Source organism: Phalangium opilio, unplaced genomic scaffold (genome assembly GCF_054372755.1).
Source record: "Phalangium opilio isolate 3A_F unplaced genomic scaffold, DU_Popi_V2 ptg000540l_1, whole genome shotgun sequence".
Classification (NCBI taxonomy): domain Eukaryota; kingdom Metazoa; phylum Arthropoda; class Arachnida; order Opiliones; family Phalangiidae; genus Phalangium; species Phalangium opilio.
The window spans coordinates 2480245-2500865 of record NW_028324244.1 but is presented as its reverse complement, the minus strand read 5'-3'; the positions used below and the strand labels follow the sequence as shown (position 1 = coordinate 2500865).

General features: G+C 40.0%; 1 protein-coding gene across 6 annotated transcripts in view; it reads left to right on the top strand.

Moving 5' to 3' along the window:
* The window catches only part of LOC149588633 (ELAV-like protein 3), a 269510-nt gene that overhangs the window by 209214 nt on the left and 39675 nt on the right, over positions 1-20621 (top strand). The window lies entirely within an intron of this gene.

Here is a 20621-nt window from a genome sequence, read left to right as displayed (position 1 = left end):
TTAATGACGTTTTAGAGCGATTGTCTACGCAAAAAGTACGGTAAAATTGGCCTAAATTTGATAAATTCGTGCGAAAACTAGGCAAAGGCTTAGCGGATTTGGTATCAGCAATTGATAGTGTTAGAATTCAGGGGAGTGACTGCTTCGCTATTCTCTTAACAAGTTCAAACCCGCATGATGTGTTTTAACGAACCAGATTTCTTCATATGGGCTAATCGACAAATTGTGAAGGTATTTCATAGGCTTGAATGCTCTTAAAATTCCCATATATAATGTTGTAAATGTTTTTATTGGGAATGCTCCAAGCTTCTCAAAGAGTATAGTTTTTAGAAACCAATGTTTTAGGCCCAACTCATCAGAAAACCAATTTTTGGATGTGGTTAAAGTTGTACACTGGTAACTAAAACCAGTAAAAACAAAAAAATGCTACTTCCTCCTTAGGAAGCCCCATCTCCAATCTTCATACTCCCATCTGTTTTGGGTGTAATATAATAGCAAGGGGCTTTTGGGGGGTCAAAGGTAACCCATCCATATCCACCCAAGAAAACAGTACTGTTTTTTGCGTGAAGAGGAGAAAAATGAAAATCGTTTGGATCGAATGTTTAATAGTCAATGGGCGCTCGCGGGAGAGACGACGTACCGTGTGCGTCTTAACATTCCCCCCCCCTTTTTTCCACGCGCTTTCTTCCCGCAAAAAATAGGGGATGTAAACTTATGGCGCGTGCAGGCTCCTTTTCGAAGACGGGAGAGAGAGGGAGAGGGGAGGGAATTTGGCGCGCTCCAAAGAAGTGGGCTCGTGGCGTACGCGCGGCTTCTATTGAAAAAGCGCGCGCTTTAGAGTGTAGTGTGCTGTTTATATGTATATTTTTTGCATCCTTGAGGGGGAAATGCGTACATCTAGTATGCCCAAGCTTTATAGATTTGGCGGGAAAACTTCCCCTGGCTTTTTCTAGGGAATATAGCATTTCGGCTTAGTTTTTCCCCCCGTTTTGAGTGACGTGTAATAACGTACGTCTGGCAGCATCCAGGAACGAGCTAAGCCTACTTTTTAGGGTTAGAAGTATTCTAGTAGTATTTGAGGAAAGTCCCCCCCAAGCCCTCAGGGTTGGGGAACGGGGGTTTTATGGGTGCCAGGGGGAAAAGAACGGCTATCAAGTTGGTGTTTGGGATTTCAGGGGGATACGGGGTAGGTATTTTTTAATATTAAAATCCAGGCCAATTGTAATATTAGGGACTCGATATAATAATGTTAGGAGAAGTATTTCGTTTCTACAAATGTGTTAAGCTTGCTGGTTATTGGAAAATGTAGATTATCCTCGGCATCTGGATGAGATGATTTTTAGTACGACAGCTGGTGGGGTTTTTATGGGATTTATAGTTTATTTGAAGATCTCTGACGTCATTTTATGGCACGATATGAAAATGAGGTCGAAAGTATGAAGATTGTTTTTAATTAAAGATCTCTCCAACTTAACTTTTTTAGTTTAGAGCATGTATAGTACCATAATATTCTAGCAATACGCCATGTACTATTGTACTATTCTGAACTAATCATCACGCTTTCTTACGAACTTTTATACGTCGTATAAAGTATATCAAAAATGTTTTCCACCAATGTGTAATACACTGAACAATGAAGAGAAAATGATGGTCGTTAGCCCCTGTGAGGTAGTTTTCCCTTCCTACCTACATCTATTGGAAATGGTTCCATCCGAGCATCTCTACGCTCTCTAGCAATGGCTGCGTTCGCGTCTCGCCTGGCTTGCCCTTTAAATGACACTTCCCAGTATAACCCTAGCGGCTGCTAGCCCGCGGGGGTAATCGCCCTAACGCGAGCTGCCCCCTCTCTCCCCCATCCCCATCCACATCCCCCACGCTTTTCAGCAGCCATTCCGCTCTCCATCCTCCCATCCTCTCTCTTTTCATCTATTCTCTTTATGAAATCGGATCGTTGGACGCAGCAAGGCGCGCGCTAGGATGGGAAAAGATAGGAATGGATCCAGTATGCCCCGTTCTCGCTCTCTTTCACGTGGGTCTGACCACGTGACAATAGGCGCCATTTTTCTAAAGCTATACTATCGGGTAGCGCCATTAGATAGATTGCTTGGGTGACCCAATTTAATAGCTAGTCTAGGACAGACGCTATATGATTTATATAGACGCCTTTTGCTTCGTACCCCTGCCCTGCTTGCTTTTGATCATAGCTTATACGTGTATGATTTTACTCGAGGGTCCATCGTGCTATTTTATTTTGTTTGTTATAAATTATGAATATAATAAGCCTGCTTTATACAGGAGTCCCTAAGTGTGTTAAATTTTGCGCTTTAAAAGCTTCCACTTTAAAATATTTGTTTTTCTGGGAAGATCTATTCCATTAAAATAACTCTTGGGCTATGTACGTGGTCACGTCATACAATAATGACACGTTCTTTACTCATAAACGTGTCATAGGAAAGACAAACTCGCGGCGCGTCATTCTTATTTATGTTGTTGCGTGACTGTATCGGAGTAAAACATGAATAATTTACTTAAATTTGCCTTGGATGTTTGAACGTCGTTAGTGACGTCATTGCACTATCGTGGCGCGTAAATTATTATTTATTTAGAAATATCGTAATCTTATTTTATTGTTTTCAAAAGATTTTGAATTAGAAAGCCGAACCTTTTGCTTTTCATTGACAATATGCAAATTATGGTCAATTAAAATTGATGTTTCCATCTTTCCCTAGTAGTTATTCTTGGGATAATTTTACGAATTCGTATCTTAGATCACACCGGTATGAGGAACGATTTGATCGAATGTTTTCTTAGGCTTAGGTTCCATTTGTTTACAAAATGGGCCGAGATCGCGCTCGCTAGCTGTTCCAGCGGGGGGGGGGCTACTTCGAGAGCCCAGTGTGAATCCGGAATCCGGATTTATGAAGCGCTAGGAGATAAAAAGCGAATATTTTCGAAAGAGGATGATGGTTTTATTTTTGGAGCGACTGAAATTCTTCACTCGGTGGAGGCTCTCTCTCGAAAATACTCGAAATAGACCTTTTTAAACAGGAAATTGTTTCCTCGAGTGTTTCACTTTAGTGACGAGGTTGAATGTTGATTTTTGGGATGCGCGCTAGATACTTATTTAAAGATAACGGTGATTTGTTCGTTACTGATAGAAATATATATTTATTATTCTTTCCGAAATTTTTGCGAGTTTCAAGTACGGGAAAGTACTATTGAACTTTATTTCTAAACATTTGAACAAATAGTTTAAAAGTACCTGACGTGACCAAAGTCTTCAGTAAACAATTTCACAATCATTAATGCTAGACTTTACGACGTGTAGACTTAAAATCTATATTTCGGGCTTTTTATTTTCGCCCTTAATTTGGGTTGATAATATATTTAATAACTAAATTTCTTGGGGTATTTTGAAATTAATTTAACTTTCAAAGTGGAATGGGTGGGTTAATATGTCCACTACAACGAAATCGTCTAGCCAAAAATAGCCAAGCTCATTTTGAAGGGGACAAGCAACCCCTTTTCTTCCGTCTCTACTCCTAGCTGCTATTGCGAATTACGGTATATACGTCTGTGCAGAAGTAGTTTTTCCGGCCCCAACGGAAAAGAAAATAAGGCCAAATAATAAGAAAGTGGTGGCCTGCACAAAAAGCAATGAAAAGTTTTCCCCGGCAATGTTTAGGTCTATGGTAAAGAGTCTAACTGATCCCGAATAGTAGAGAAGAATTTCACCGGTGGAATTGACCAAGGGTTAGCCTCTAAGAGCGGTGGTCCCCCGTTTGACAGTGGTACGTCTTGAAGGCGAAAAAAAGCAATTCCTAAACAGGACTATGGGTTCGGTGCGTGGCGGGGAAGACGCAATCATAAAGTTCTTTACGCGTTTTACTACGTCGAATACCGGAGCTGCCTTTGGGTACTTACTTCTTTGGGCCTTGGCTAAGCCTCGCTTCCTAGGACTTGGTTCTTTCGACTCTGCCAACCCCCATTGTCTAGCCCCACGCGCTATTCACCCGCTACGTAAAAATCGATGGAACTCTAGTCGAAGCCCTTGGTCAAAGTCCGAATTCCTGGAAGGGCGGGGAGATGGCTTGTTCCGCGAATGAGTTTTCGCTATGGCGCCCGCCTTTGGGGTTTATTCTGGGTAGAGGATTGTACGGACGCTAGGCGGTGAAGAGAGAATTAAAGGGGGATGATGAAGAGGAAGAGAATTCGGAGAGAGAGAGAGAGAAGGGAAAAGTAGTACGAGGCCGGTGTTTTGGCCACCGTTACCCGGGCAACGCGGGCGTCAGCGAGGCAGACCCGGCTAGTGAAGGTCACGTGAATGTGTATTCCCTCTTACCCCCCCCCCCACCTTCACCATCCCTTCTCTATTTCAATGGCGGCTCGCTGGAGCGCGAGTTTTAGGCCTTGGCCTGGCCCTTTTTAAATACACCAGCGAGGTCTGAAGAGTTTAAACGTTTTTAGAAATGAAACAACACGGCCTTGGGGCGCCCCATCCTCCAACCAAATTTCACGTTAAAATGTTATTCAAGGCGATGGTGCGGAGTTAAATATTCGCTAAATGTCATCTTGGTTTAGGGTCACGGACTCTTTAGGTAATTAGGACGGGTTATTGGTCAGTTTTCATCCGCTCCTCCTCTCCTCTAGCGGTCTAAAGATTGTCACGGTGATCTAATACGCGTCATAGCCGAAATATTTTTCTTATAAACAATTTTGAAAATATTTAAGTATCTCGTGGTGACCCAATTTTAGCCGAAAGGTCAAACAACAGCTAGAGAACTCTCTAACCGCTAAAGTAAATTTACGTAGCGTGAATTGATTATTTGTAGTGGTCGTCAGAGTGTCGTTGTCCTTTCGATTAAATACTTTCTCCTTCCCGCCCCTTTTGTCCGCGTGGAAAAGTAGAAAATAACTGTCGTGATAAAGCAAAACAAGAATATATCTCTGATCGAATTTGTTGTATCGATTAATATTTTATTGACCGATCGCGAAAAAGCGTTTTAGTTTAACCAACAATCATGCGATATATAGTGTTAGTATACCGAACTAGAAAGTAGGTTTATCTCGAAGGGTCGGACAATTGCCCTTTCTTTTGGGCTGGGTCAAAGAATTTGGGAAACTAAGATTGAAATGTTATTAGATCTAATTCGCGTGACCATACAGAGTCCCGAATGATTCGTGTATATATAGTTAATTATTTGGCGAGTAACTGACCCCTCGCTGTCACGCTGGAAAGCCAGTCGCATGCAAACTCTCGATAATCGTCAATCACGCTTATTCCAACCAAAGTACTCGCGATATTGTTTTCCTAGGCTTTTCTAGCTAGGCCTTGGTCAACGGCTTTTGTCCTATAACCTTTTTCCCGCCAAAAAAGGGGTTTTTATCCCGAGCGCGCGCACGGCCATTAGTGGCGCGAGGCAATTAAAAAGCCTAATCACTCCACTGGCGCGCGCTTTCTCTCTCTTTCACGCGCTCGGCCCTTTTAGTGTATAACCAATTTCTTTGATTACTAGAGCCGTAATCAGAGTAGAGGTACTTTAGTTTGTGGATCGCCCGTACCCTACTGTATTTGGGGGACCTATAGTATGTTACCGGGAAAAGGAGGATTTGATTATGTTTACAACGAAACCCGCTTGGTCTCCGGCTTTTCCCGCCGCCACTCTTGGAAGTTCTCTCCCATTTTCGTGCTCTCGTTAATGATATTAATCCGTTTTTCGCGCCATATCCCAAGCGACCTTGGAACTAAATTGATACGGCCAGTGAATTAAATTTCTCAATGAAACTGGGAGTATATCCCAAGAATAACATTTTTAGCTAGTTTTGCTCAGGAATACATACAGCTAATTGGAATCATTGCGACCCCATATCTCCCATGTTACTTTCTACTTGACTTTTGTAGGCCTCGTAATTCTGACGTCTTTTTAACTGTTGGTAACAACTCGAGGTCCAACGCGTTGCGACATAGATTTTTCTCTAAGTAAAATTCGTCATACGTAATGATTACTCTAGCTCCTCCCACAAAATCCACCTAGATGCTTTGATCAAATGGCTACGCAATTATTCCTAGTGGCTGTATGTATTCCTGAAGTTTCGCTCAATATGTAATATACAAAACTATATATATATATATTTAAATATACTCGTATATCGGTTCCACCTGCGATTGGAGTCCGGTTCCTTTTTAAAAAATCCCGCGTATATGGATCGGTTTCCCAATAAGACCCAACCTCTCTTCTCAAACTATGACACATTCTAATAAACTTTGAATCCCGCACCCATTTTTCCTATATCTACGATCCAACATCGGTTTACAATGTAGTAAGAGTCATTCTTAATGCCTTTCCAATCGCGTTAAAAATACATTAGATAACGTTTGAGTTTAGGTAGAGCCAACCAAGACTCGTATAGGAAACTTATTGACCAAAGTGAGGTCATCAAATCGAGTGACTCAAAAAAGTGGACAAAATCATTACTGGACGCAAAAAACTTTCTCTCATTTTTTTTCGTACCCCCCAAACATTCGATAATATCAAAACACAGTACTAGGCTTAACGCCTTTGTTAAAAAACGGCAATAATCTTAGTGTAACAATGGTCCAATCCATGATTTGGTAACGAAAAGACTGAAAAATATAAATTAACAATACAATAAGTAAGATAACTACGAAGCCAAGTCCCTCAATCAACTCTCATCATTAGGAAACTACGCTCACAAACTTACCAGTAACGTTGTTACTCTTTTCGTTAAAATATACGCTCATTTTATACTGACATTCGAAAACACACCCATAATCTATAAATAGCTTCTTGGAAAAAGGTTACGTGGCGCGGACCCTGAAAAAAAATAGGGAGTAGGGTTTGAAAAATCAAAGGAAAAAGAAGTGTAGCTAGCTAGGGAAGGCTTAGCTGTAGGGCCTGCTGGAATATCGCGTGAACAATGGGGCTAGGGAACCCTCGGCTCTCTCACTCAGTCTATTCTATTCAGGGCTAGGGAACCCTCGGCTCTCTCACTCAGTCTATTCTATTCAGGGCCAGGGTGCAATAGGGGCATATTCGGGGTCGGGTGCCTAAGGGGATGGATAAGCCCCCGCCACCTTTAGCAGCTAGTTTTTAGGCCTATTTTCTCAAGCACGCGATAGGATCATCGCCAGAGTGGTACCTCACGAAGTATGCCTCAAAAATCTGCTCCGAAAACCGTTATAAAAGCCCCCCCCCCCCCCACCTTTTTCCTTACGGTTTGGGCGCTGGCTGGCGGGAAATGTAAAGCACGTCACGTGGAGGCCTTGTACTTAAAAAGAGGCTGGCAATCTTCGAAGATTCATTATTGAGGCACCAAAAATTGTCCTCAAATCCAAATAGGTGTATGTTTTTACCATAAAATAGATGGTCCTATAACTTATTAATTTTCGGTGATTGAATCTAGCTCGTAAAACTGGCGCTACATTTATCAGTGGTACATAAAACTTGACGTAATTAGTTTCAATTGTCATAATTATTTTTTACGACTGATATTCCTGGTGCGTGCGTGCGCGCGTATGTCGTAAAGGGATGCCGGGAAAGCAATATCGCTTCCCATCCCTAATAAATCCTCTTTCCTATATTGCTTCCTCACATCCCAAATTTCGTTTCATCCGGAGCGCCGACTATATCTTAGTTCAACCAATTTTGGGATGAAACTAGCTTTACCACAGCCTCGTAAACAACCTTCCTTCCGTATTTAGGCCTTTTACTCTATTACAAAATAAACGTGAATTTTACTTCTTTAGGCCTAACTTTTACGTAACGCGTCTAAAAGTTAGATGAAATGTACCGCATTTTGAAGATAAGTTCAATATATAATAAGCAATGGGCGGAGGATGTAAGAGAAAATAGTATAGAAAAATTCCAGAGTTATATACGGTTCACCTTTCTATAACTTTACACGCGTTACGACTTATATTTTGAACGATATATTCCATAACGACTTATACACCTATATATATATATATATATAGTAGCGTAACCCTCTTTTACATTTTATGCCCTTCAGACTACATCAAAATTGAACCGAGTAGAACTATAGAAGATGGAGTTCTATACCTATATCCTTTGTATAATAATCCCAATTTCATTTTGCCTTACCTTACCTTGTGAAAATATGGTAGAGCTAGCTTTACAGGCGCTGTCAACTGGCGAATGAGATAAACCTATAGGATATCGATTTTGTAATCAGAATATAATGAAGGAAAACTGCGATGCTCGCAGACCCGCGTTTGCTCTCTTGACGATCGTCTGTAGTTTGTCCATTCATCCAAGGCGAATACCCGCGTGTACTTGGATCTGTATTTAACCGTATAAGCTGGTGATTAACTATTCCTAGCTTTGGCTTTATTCGGTGGAGAGATATGAATGATAGCTGTTGGCGCGCGCGGGAAAGACGTTAGCCAGTTTTCGGAGGGTTGGTTATTCGCCACCCCGGTTTTGCCTCTGTATACGGTGGTGTTGACCATCCATATAAAATATATATACCGAACTAATGTATATACTATTATAAAGTTTGGTTGGGCGCCCTTTCATCCATTCTCCCTTGTATATAGGCTGCTGAATATGCCTTAACGGACTGTAAGTTATTTATTGGGGGGTTCATGTACGCCTTTCCTTAATAAGTAATTAGATAGATATTTTTAACATCGATGTTTGACTTAATATTAATATTTGTATCCTACAACTTAACTTATTTTCTCGATATCATTTCAACCGAATTAAGTCAAGCATTTTGATATTTTTCCTTCCACCGTGACCATTTTGACAAGTATCCATTCCCATTCCTAAGGCTTAATACGAGTTAACTTGGAAGCTGGGATTCTTGGCCCGTGTCTACCCCTTTCCCTCTAATGACGTAAACACCCCCTCACCTAAATCGGCTGCAGTATCAAATGGGTATGCTTTTGACGGGCGACCAGACTAAAGGGGAGTCAGTCCAGTCATTTAATTATATTCTTAAGGCTTGATTACTTTTAGAGCGATCGAGCTAATGGGCAGCAGTTCTTTAGTACAAATTATCTCTCCTCGCTTTCACCCTTTGTCTCTCTTGGCCGCTTCACTTCTATAATTTTGTATCTTTGTACGGATCATTATCCATCGCGCGAGACTATTATGATGGATAGTCTAATTTACTTATTATCCTCAACGCTGATATACGAATTTCCTAGCTCAATATTAATGGTTCTTAAGGCTTAACCGATTTTCATATCGAGATTATACCGAACTCCTACTCGGGAGTTCGCTCGATGAAAAGGTTAATTCGTTTTCTAAAAATAGTTTATGTCGACTATCAACAACTAAGTTCTTTTATTTATTTTTGCTTTCTGAAGCTATACTAACGACAGGGGTTAAGTAAATGTTACTTTTTATAATTACGTTTCATTCGCTCAAACGATTTAAGTTGTTCACTTAAAAATGCTGTCTGCTTGTTCACTTTACTAAATTATTTGTTTCCGAAAAGTGTCAAGAAGTGATATCTAGTTTACTAGGGAGAAGGTATAAATTCGCCTGCACATTTCTAGCTTTATCTCCAGTCCAAACGTTACGTAGGTCCGGAGGTAATCCCCGCCGCCTCTAAATTATAACCATGCAACATCTCATTGGTTCTTGAAAACTCACGTCAGCGCGACGCGAATGACGGGAAAATTACAGTCATATTTTCCGACAGAGGAGAGGCGAAATAGCCCGGCCTCCTTTTACGTCCCCCCCTTGTATTTTGAAAGGGGGACTGGGACTATGGCGCGCGAATACTTAGGCATCTTATATCTTGTCCCTATTAAAATAGATATCACTTCTTAAAGTGTCCTATACTTGCCATACTCTAAAATATTTGCGAAATTCGTGAATTAATTACTAACGGTTTCAATCCGATTTGTAAAAAAAAAAAAAAAAAAAAATGGCGAAATTCTCTGGGGAATTCTTGGAAAGTACAGCTGGTTACGTTTTGACCTTATCCGTTTAAGTTGATAAGGTTTGGACAACGAACGGTCCGCGATGATTGACTTTTTATACAAATGACCCTAAATTTCGTACGCAGACCACGTTTTTCTCCGGAATTACGTCTCTAAAGCTTTTTGTAAACGCGATACGTTGTCGTTTTGAATTGAGGGTGGCGTAATTGATCTTTAGGTGCGGGTTGGCCAAGAAAATGAGTCAATGGTATCTCAAAGAAGGGATGAAATAAAATATCTTACGTTTTCGTACACGTGTTTCGGTCAAACTCTGCAGTAATAAGCGTCATCCCTTTAAAAAACAATGGTTTCCATTACCGAGCAAACGGATCTTATCTAATAATAAAACTTCCCTCGTCCACGTCAAAGCTCCCTGTATCTCCCCGAGTTTGACGTCATTATTGACCCTTCCTATACGTTGGTTGTCCGGCTAGCTCCCAATCCTAGCTCTTTAAGCCTTGGCCATAGTAGATAAAAAATATCGATAACCGATTGTTACAATGTATACGTACGAGTATATAAGATCAACGTGGAAAAGGAAGCAGGTGTTTCTGCCCTTCTATTAAAATCTATCCCCCCGGTATACAATTCGGACCACTATTCGGGGCCGGGGCTTTGTAAGACTGCAACCTAACGAGGGACTCGATTCGAACCCGCTTTATCTACGAGATTTAACGTTTTCCAAGGTGGAAAGTTTGTAGCGTGTAATCCGAAACATAGATTCTATTGTATTCCAGCTAAGCCTGTTTTTATTTTTGCTTCCGACTAAGGAAGAATAAGGAATAGGTAGTAGGCCTATAATAGAATACATCCTTCGAAAGGAAGAATTTAACGTAGAAAATGCGCTTGCGAATCACGTCTTGTTAGATTGAAGGGTTTAAGGAAAGTAAAATATAGGAGGAAGTCTGGGAAGTAAAGCGAAATAGATTTAAGAAAATTGGCTTCACCATTTAAACCAATGATGAAACGATTTTGGGAAAGACTAGCGAACATTTTTCTTCTTGGAAATACCGAAAAGCTGTAGGTACACGTTTCAGTCGCAATTTGCAATTTAGGGTTTATAAATACGACACATTTAATTTGGCATCGGGAGAGCATATTAGAGAGCTATAAATTAGGAAAAATTCTCAGACTAAAATAAACGAAACTTTATTTTAAATACTGATGTGCATAAATTGAAATAAATGATTCAATGCGCGCGCATCAAACGTATCTTGAAATGAGACTTAAACTACGAATTATAGACGTTGTCTCGTGCCGATATCGGGGTCATTAAAAATACGTTAGCAGCGTTTGGCATTAAGAAAAACAGCGAAACTATACATCTTCCATCTTATACCTAAAATATTTTCTTTTGCCGCGCTCCTCTTGCGCAGCTGCGTTTAACATTACCTACTTTCAAACTATTCCCGTACCATCTAAACCCATTTTCACCGGGAAAGTGCCTTTCTTTTAAACTAAATCTCTAGTAGAAGTAATAGACGACCGCGTTGTATTTCCAATGTGAAACAAACTGCACGGAGCTTTGAGCTAAAATAAATCCTCCAATTTTTCTCTCTCCACCCCCGAAAATCCAAGGGCGCGTGTTACTATAAATAATCCCTACTTTTTTTGTATGTGTGTTTCTTGTACAGGCTTACGACGTCATATTTTCAGCGCCGTTTTCTTATAGCTCGAAAGATACGGCTTTCTCGAGGATAGCAGCGGGGCTTTTGGGCTTCGATTATACTTCTGCCCTGTTTTTCTTTTTCTTTCTTTTTTGTAATGAAAACTGTACTTCGCTCCGTCAATTACTTTGCTCGGTTGCGTGGCCCGGTGTCGGTTCGTGTCTTTAACTAAGAATCTTGTTCTTTAAAATACACACTCTACTTTCCGCCATGGTGGGAACTGCATGCTGGTCTTCTAGTGTTAAAGGTATCGTTGTTCAATTTGGCTTTGTTCCTAGAAATTTCTAGCGCGTAAATTATACACTTCACGCTTATTACCAGCGAGTTTTTGTAAAATCTAAAGATGATTTGCCGCCTCGCTTTGAATTAAGGGATTGTGAAGCCTTGCGGGCTGTCATTTGCTAGTCGCGCAGTTCAACCCCTATCTCTAGATACAACAGACTGAAATCCTTGTAGAATTCTGTTCGATTCGGTCATAGTTCAGTTCCAAACCCAAGAGATATTACTGGCAACCCTGAAGGAACGTGGGAGGAAATTTCTCTGGCCCCCTTAAATGCAGGTTTCACTTAAATTGAATTCCGAGAAATGATCCCTTTTGGCTTCACTGCAACTTTAAAAGCATTAAGATTATTAATCACGAGCTTAGTTATTCCCTAACCTAACAAGCGGGATTTGGAAAAAAAATTATTCCGGTACTTTCAAGTTTGGGGTTGCCTTAAAAAATTTTAAGAAGATGAAGAAAAAAATGCAACGAGTTTATGATGAATTAGACCCTGGTGCAAAATATTTCTTTATCCGGCTTCCGTATCTAAAAATATAAGTGAAAGAATTTATCTATATCCCCATGAATGAATATATTTCTTGAAGGAGAAGTTTAGAAGATTCGGTCCGATCATTCGGTTTAGTCCGAGAGAGAGATAGAGAAGCGACGATTGACATAAAGTTAAGTTTTCCGAAAGAATCTAGCCGCGTCTTTTATAACGAGATCTCGAGAAAGGAAGTTAAAAGAGAACTTGTATGAGGGGAAAGCCAAGAAAGACGTACCGGCGGCGAGACATCGTCACTGTCTACCCGTCCCAACTGAATAGTACCCTACCATGCAAGTATACCCTATAGGCCTAGGAAGAAGAGGTTTCTTTTTTATTTGGAGAGAATGTCAAGACTGTGAGTAGCGCCTGCAGTACCACCAGCACCACCGTCTTGTCATTCAAGCTCTCTAACTCTTCGAGAGTTCCAACCAAGAACTTCTTTCGAACATTCATACAGCTGCTGCTGCAGCCTTTGAACATCTTTGCCCTTAGCTACCGAGACTCAATATCGGATCTGATCCAGCAGCTACCTCGGAATCTTTCCGTAATCAGAAGTTACAAAAACGTCCTTCTTCGTTAAAAGAAATTAAGGACAAGACTAGCCTAGGCTTAGAGTTTTTTCTCTCTTTTATAAAATCAGATTGGAAGCTTGTATCTTATCTATCTATTTACAATGTTAAAGATGAATCGAGGTCTAGAATTAGTACTCATGGTTTCAATTTGAAATGTTCGTTACTTTATAACAAGGAAGGCTGCTAATATTTTAAGTTGCATGCACGTTGTTCGATTTAGATCTTTATTATAACTTCAAATTGATTAAGTTCATTCTGATTTATACATCTCGGTTTCCCTTAGCTTTCTCGAGTCAAAGTCCCCGAGCGTGCACGTCATCCTCGTTGGGTTTGGAATAGCTATATTTTTTTTTATCGACTCAAGAATCTTTGGCCCCTTATTAACGGAATGTTTGTTACTCTCTCTCCCTTATTTTTATTTGCAATCTGGCTTCTTGGCTTCTCTAAAGATTGAATCGGAATCCAATGCGCTGTCATTCGTGTTCCTTCTTCCTCTTCCTTTCTTTCTTTCTCCGTGCAGTGATAGTTTTGGCAGATTTAGGCTTAAGGGAGTGACGCTTGCTATCTGTGTTACCCCTGCCCCCCCCTTTATAATTAAAGAAGCGTGGTGTTCCATGGTTTATAACGCGGACATATCGCTGTACACCATCGGTGTTATTCCTTTTGACGCGGTTACAAAATGATTGTAATTATTTTGGCGGTTTGTTTTTTGCGCGCTAAAGCGTATAAGGGCGGAATTTCTGATCATTTGTTGGGTTTTTTTTGGGGGGGGGTTGGGAGATAGGCCTAATGATCCGCAACATTTGAACGTGTTCCAATTAAATTCAGAGTCTGAGAGTAAACTTTAATCGGGAAACATTCGCTATTAACTTAAGTCATGTCAACTGTAATTGCAATTTTCTCTTTGACGTAAACCCCCCCTCTCTCTCTCCCGCCTTTTTCCGTCTGGGTATGAGTTTAAATTAAAAGTTTAAAGGGTGAAGAACGAAATCTAAAAGGCTTTGGGTGATTTATTACGTTGATGAGACTGTTTTGGCACCGAAACAAAACGAAAAATGGAGACTTCTTTTCTTTCTACCTCCTTTCGGTTCTCTGCTGGTGATTTTCTCGCCCTCTCTTGGCAAGCTGGTACAGCGGCACATTTTGTTGAATAGTTAACTGAATGAAAGATGTTTTACGAAATTAATTTCAACGCCGATAGTTTTCAGGGATCAGATATATGCTTAATTATAGAATTTTGGTAGGTCCTTGTGTTCGGTTTGAGTATAATGGAAACATACTGAAAAGAGAGAGAGAGTATCAAAGAATGTTACTTTACAAGATTAAGAGCGGGAAAGGGAAAGCGTTAAGTTCCAAGTACATTTTCGAAGATTAATCTTCAAATTTTATAGTTTCTTTTCTTCTAAACGGTAGCAGAACTTGTTACGTATAACTTAACTTTTTAAAACCGTAACATTTTCCATTCATCTTAACTGACTAGTTAACTGTAACCGAAACTTTTTTTCCAACTGTTTTTAAACTCTCTTTCGTTAAAGAGGCACTCAAGTTATCCGATTCGGAATATCAGGGTAAAAAGATGGCGTTCTATCTCAATACATTCCAAGTTAAGTATCTCTTTCTTTGCAGCAAGAAAGAAAGAAAGGAACCTAGCTGGGTTAGCTTTTAACCGGTACTTAGGTCTTCCATTTTACTTAAGACAGAATAAAAAAATGCCGAAATAAAATATACACGGTTGAGGAATTTGCGGGGCGCGCGGGGTTGCTTTTAGGAATGGCTGTCTTTCCTCACGATTAAAAGTTTCGTCGCATTTCCGCCATTTGGCAAACTCTTAAAAAGAATGAACAAACCCTTCTTATTCTTCTTCTTCTCACGCAAAAAACCTTCATTTGTTACCAAACTGTCAAGGTGCTATGTTATTTTTTTTTAAAGAAACATCCACCCTCTGTCGCTAGGGTTCGTTTCGTTCCATCTTTTTAGTTAAAAGTTCAGATCTATCTCCTTTTCCTTCTTATATAATATAGAGAATTCGGAGGAGGGAGGCGCACGTTTTACTTCAAAAAGGTGTTAACTTGATAAAAACGGAGTTAAATTAAGAGATCTATGGGAGATGACAGTTCTTTCTTTCTTACTTACTATCTAATACTCTTAATTCAGTTAAAACCTTTTCCCCTCAAACTAGAGCATAACTTTTAACTTGGCGCCATTGGACATTATCGCGTTTTGGCGCCTTCATGCAACTTTTCCCGCCTTTCTTTAAAGGGCGCGCGAAAAAGGCTACACCCTTATACTTTTGTCATGTTTACACGCTGCGATCTTGATTAATTTCATCGTCCCATGCAGGGGGGGGGAGGTACTAAATGCGTTGACTATACTTAACTACGAGTAAGTTTGTTTATTAAGCCTTACTCTTAAAAAAGGACCCACACTTTATTTGAATTTCGTGTTTCAAGAACCTTAATATTAGTAGCTACTAGCTAGTGGGGAGAGGTTAGACTAGGACGTCATGCGTAAACAATTATCTTAAATGGTATTTTAATGGATAAATCGGCGTACACCTTAACCAAAATGATTAAGTACGGATAAAATATACCGGGTACTATTTTGAAATCTCATTAAGTTTCGCGGCGCTTCGAGTATGGGGTTAATGTTGAATTAAGTCTTCTATATACACGACATTTCAACATCGTTAATGATGTTTTTAAAAAGATTTATATGCCTACCTTATACCTCTGTTCAAAAATTTCAAAACCTTAACCGAGACCTTCCGTTGCTGACTCCTCAAATATTTTCCATAGGCTTTTTCAGCGATTTTTCTTTATTTTTCAAACACGAAGGGGTTTAGATAGAGTGGGCTGACCTGTAAAACGTTGGTGCTCAGCGGGTGGAACATTTCTACAGGCGCTTACGAATATTTATATAAATTAATTTTTGACCTATTTTAAGTCTAAAGCTTTATATTTACATGGCCTATAATGATTCGTATGAGTTCACCCGAAAATACATTATTATTTTTTTCTAGACTAAAAGTTCACTCTCTGTATGTATGTTGTATATACAACATACAGAAAGGAAAAAAAATGGAGTTGAATGCGTGCCGCTTTACATTAGGAACTTTTGGCGTATCGATTGGGAAAAATAGTAAAATACAAAGCTATGGGAAAAGGAAAGGAAAGGGGGAGGGGCGTTTAAAACACCATCGATTATTTTAATCAAAATTTAATTTCCTCTATCTCGCATCCTCTCTCTCTCTCTCTCTCTCTTTCTCTCTCTCTCTCTCTATTTTATCCCTCCCCAATAATTTCTACTTTGGCATCAAAAGAAGGGAGAGAGTTTCCCTTTTCCCTTTTTTTTTTAAACCCGAATGTCTTTCCTCCATAAATCTTTTAAACCTCGTCCCGATTTTTTTATTTCTTTGGAGCTCAGGCCCAGCTTCTTTCCTCCCTGCAATGCTAGAATCTATCCCATCCGCTAATTTTAAGGCGATCGAAGCAAAGGCCCCCGAACTTCCCCTTTTAGGAAGCGGTTTGGTTAGCGAGGCTCTAACTTCTAGTTTGGTTTTATCGGATGAGTCATCCTTGTCGACGTTTTCGACTTGAATTTAAAGCCTGCCATGGCCTACTGTCCATCCACGTGACGCACAGTTGAATTGGAGGAACGGTTCCTCGCGGTTGAAATTAAACCGTGGATTCTAGGTTTCGTTGTATTAAACTTAGCAAGGTGGAACGGGGAAAGAGCTTTATAAGGGGAAGTGAGTTTGGTCGTGCACCGTCATCGGAGGTTCCCCAACTGATTCCCAGTCCCAAATGGTATCCGAAACTCTTCCTGTCCGTACAATTGGAACCTATTGAAGCCAAGCTAGACTAAGTACTAAAATCTATCTTACCCAGGGTTCTGTTGGCCCAAACATTCGCCGCATTGAATCAAGTTGGTTGAACGGGCTTTAAAATTCCCTTTCTAGTTTCTCATTGTTTCATTTCAACCCCTTCCTCTCTTCCGTACTTCGATGGGGCCCCAACCGTGGCAGGTCCCAAATCCCATGGTATCCCAGGGTGCATTGCCACAAGGCACTGTTAGGTTCGTTCTCTCTCTCTATCAAATCCCATTATTCCTCGACCTACTCCTCAAACTGCGCGCCCTTTTACTCTAGCTTCTTTAAAAGAGGACGTTAGACTTAGTATATTGATTGTCAAAAGGTTTCCACTCCACTCTACTTTAAAATGTACTCCCTGTCCCCACTATCCTTAGGCGTCTCTTTTAGTTTCAACTTTCGAGTTTATTTTCAACGCGGTGAAATGCTTGCCCGATTGAAGGTTTTAATGTCGTTTCAATTTCTATATTGAACATGACTATTTAAGATTAAATTTGACTTGGCTGCATTGAATTCGAATGAATAATGTTGCTAGTCGGTTTTCTCGTAAAAATCTTAGTTGATACGATGCATGAAGGTAAAATAACTATACACTTGTTTTTCGTCACGATATTTGGTTTTCTATATAATTTTTTTCGTAAGAAAAATGGTGTTACAATACGTATATCGATATGGCTTCTTTTACCGACGGCAACGAACCTAAAAAAGAAATCCAGTTGGTAACTCGAGTTATGACAGAGTTGCCTCTACCTTCCACCCTCAAAAAATAGCAATATCCCGTTGAAAAATGTTTTGTCGGCCCGGATCGTAGACGGGGCAGAAATAGCGAGATTGCGAGACTAGGGCTATAGTATATATGCCCTGTATGGCTTCCAATACAACCCGTTATACTTTGTTATATATTTTTTTTACTTCGATGCCAAGCTGGCCGGGCTGCATGGGATCGGGCCGGCTTTTTGTTATACGTCAAACGGTCGTCAGGTGTTCTATAAATATGGCTTGACTTCCGTCTTAGCTTTCGTAGGAAACGTCAAACTTTCGCGGCGCACCGAGTTATTACTATACGTAAGAAATACGATCCCGAGCCTCTATTGAAATTAATGCTCCCAGTCCCCTACGCCAAAACTTTCTTTCCAACATTTTGAGATATTCCTTACCGTTAGATAAAAAGTATACCAGCAGCGTTCCAAATGTTATATTATTCTTTAAACAAGTTTAAGAAAGAAATAATGAAAAGCCAATCACCTTGACTATGGACGCGCGTATCCATTTTATTGTCCCTTTTACCTAGGTTTTGTGGCGCCGTTTTGGAGTACGTCAAACTGTATACAATGTTCTTTTTCTTAATTATGCTTTACCCTTAACGATTACGCGGTAAATAGAAAGTAGCAATTTCGAGAACCCTAACAAGACTTTGACATATACACTACTGAAAAGAGCGCATTAAGTTAATCATCATAAATAAAATGCAAATAAGGTTTATATAAGCGTGCGATATTTCAATTTCAACTTTGTCAATCTCGCGAATGACAATTAAATACTTTGGGTAAAAATTTTGTCCTTTGCCGCGCGGTGTTTTCCTTAAAAAAAATATTGTAAAGGGAGTTTCGTCCATTGCTACGTGACCGGCGTACACTCATTCCTTATTGGTTAACTAACTCTCTCTGTGTGTAAGTATATAACCAACCGGTAAACAGTTGAAGGTATACGTATAGGCGTATTACTCCCATTCAGCACAGACACGCACGTCATGTTATTTAGAAAAGTGCGTGCGAACTTAACATTTTCGTACCACCGACTCTAGTTCTTTTTCCCCCAATGTGTATTATTGACTGGCTTTGGTTATAAATATACCGAGTGACAGTGTCTTGTTTGAACTGTCACCGGAGATCACGGATTAACGTTCCGTAAACCGAATCAGCGGTATTTTAACTTCAGTTAGGATGCACTCATTTTTTGACCGGTGTCATGCCATCCTCAAATTGTTTACTAAACAAACAGCCTACTCTTTCAGTATATTCTTAATGAAATTCAATATTTATTAAGAGTAGACGCGTGTAAAAATAAAACGTTTTAGGCCTAATTATTCCTCTGAGTAACCAAGTTTTCATTGACCAATCACTGAATAATTAAAATCACGTGATAACACGTGAATATTTAAAAGACAGCGTGATTTAACCACGTGGGGTTTTTTAAAACTCACGAGACAGTTTATTTTCGAATTATTTTCAAACCTTGTAACTTAACGGTCTTGACCTAAACCTAATTCGCGCTTACGCTACAAAAAGTACCATGTTGTGGTCAGATGAAATCAACTCTCCGGACTCTGATGGCCCGGAAGTCCCTTATCCTTTTAACTGCGGTGGTTACCCTAGCCTTTTCTTATTCGGACAAGCCAAGTACCAACGGGAATACCGCGATGAACTGGATAGCATTTTGTTCACTCATTACCAAGGTAAAGTCGGGGGTCATAATTTAGCTACGGAAACGTCCTCGCGATTAGATTGGATTAAACAAAGGCCTAGAAACGTTGACTTGGGTTGGGAGATTACCCGAGTTCTCGGGAGCGATAATCCCTATACAGGATACTAACCCCGATATTTACCTCCCACTCTGTAAAATACAAAGTACCTCGACCCCGAAAACTTGTAAGGTTTCGTACCGCGCCGCCTATACCTCACTCCTTACTTCGGTATTCAACCAATTTTCAAGTTTTAAAGCGTATTTTCCTTGTTACATTCCCTATAGTTTAATTGAAACGGGATATTACATTCCAATAGTAATAACATCCGTCACTGTGTTTGTTATTTACAGCGGTATTTACCAAACAAAACGCGGGCATTTATTATTACTTTAGTTAATAAACTTTCCTTGTACGAAAATAACATTTGAACTCTGCCATTTCACCAAAAGCTTGTATACAATGTGTACGAAATTGGCTCCCTTCGCGAACTCTGTTGGCTTTTTGTTAATAAGAAATGTGGAAAATTAAGTTTGTTCTTCGGTTTAAAATTGTTTAAAGAGCCGCCGGCGGAAGTCAAGTTGAAACTATAGGAAATGTAACATAGAGGAGAGAGGGAAAGACTCTTATTTTGAGTATATACTTGGGCTATCGCCCACGCTGGTCACGTGGCCGATTGCGATGGGAATAGAGACTGGCTCTGCTTAAAATAGCCTTTCCCCCTTCTATCCGAGTGAGTGTTTGAGGGGCCCTGGCCACGCGAGGCCTAGCTAGCGTATACTATTCTCTTCCGAGGTGACTAACACTTGTCGTGAAACAATTAATATATTCTAAGGTATTCGATAAATTGTAAATACTATCAATTTTGAATTGTCCTTCCCCTCTGTTCCTTTCGCCGTGTTCTCCGCTCTCTCATTTCGTCTGACGCACGATTCCATGCCCGTGATTTATAGATACTAGCTTCTCTATGGAGCTAGCCGAATGGGAATTGAGACGGATGAAACATTGACGATTCCCATAGCCCATCTTTATACCAACTTCTCATTCGCTCTCTAGATTTCTCTTCTCTTCTTCATATTCATCTTTGATGGCGTGGGAACGCCAAAATCCAGTATAGATATACCCTAGAATAAAAAAAAAAAAAAGAGGGTGGAAAAATTTATATAACTTTTCTCTCTCTCTCTGACGTCTCTCTTTTTAAAAAGTCATTTTTATTCATTATAAACTTTTCTTCTTCTTCTGGGTAAAAAAATTCTGAAATTTATGTA